This window comes from Hypomesus nipponensis, chromosome 3 (assembly GCF_054491055.1).
Source record: "Hypomesus nipponensis isolate SF chromosome 3, ASM5449105v1, whole genome shotgun sequence".
In the NCBI taxonomy this organism is placed as follows: Eukaryota; Metazoa; Chordata; class Actinopteri; order Osmeriformes; family Osmeridae; genus Hypomesus; species Hypomesus nipponensis.
In genome coordinates this window covers 4,662,145-4,662,735 of record NC_140363.1, presented here as the reverse complement: position 1 = coordinate 4,662,735, position 591 = coordinate 4,662,145, and positions in this window count along the sequence as shown.

The following is a 591-nucleotide window of genomic DNA, read 5'->3' as shown; positions in this document are numbered from 1 at the left end:
CCAGCTAGCTAGGGTAGCTAGCCAACTACCACTAAGCTAGCTAATAAACAAGTTGCTGTGTAGCTAGCGAAGCTAATAGCTAGCTAGCTGTTAGCTAACTAGCTAGTAGTCTGAAGCTGTCAGCTACTGTAAAGCCGTAAACTGTCAAAATTAAGTTTCTTGAACGAAGCAAAAAATGTGCTCTTTAAATAGCTTTCAAATTATGTTAGCTATCTGGATAGCTACTACCAAGTCGATATATCGTAGCGAGGGCACATCTGTATGCACAGCAGGCTCCTTCTATCATGGCCTTGGAGCACTCTTGGTAATGTTGTGGCACCCTCATTCAATTCAAAAAGGAGACTTTCTCCTGTTTACTTCAAAAACTGTCATTTTGTCCACGTCGGTCCACAGCGCCGAACAAGAATAAATCCACTTGTGAAGTTATAATCCGTGGCATATCTTAATGGCTTGTTCAATAAATTGCATAAAGGCGTTGAGGTGTTTTGTTATCGTTGATGTTCGCACAAACTCTCTGTGCGTCTGTCTGCCTGAATCTCGGCCTCCCACTTCGCTACACACTTTGCGCCGAGACCTGCCTAGACAGATGCT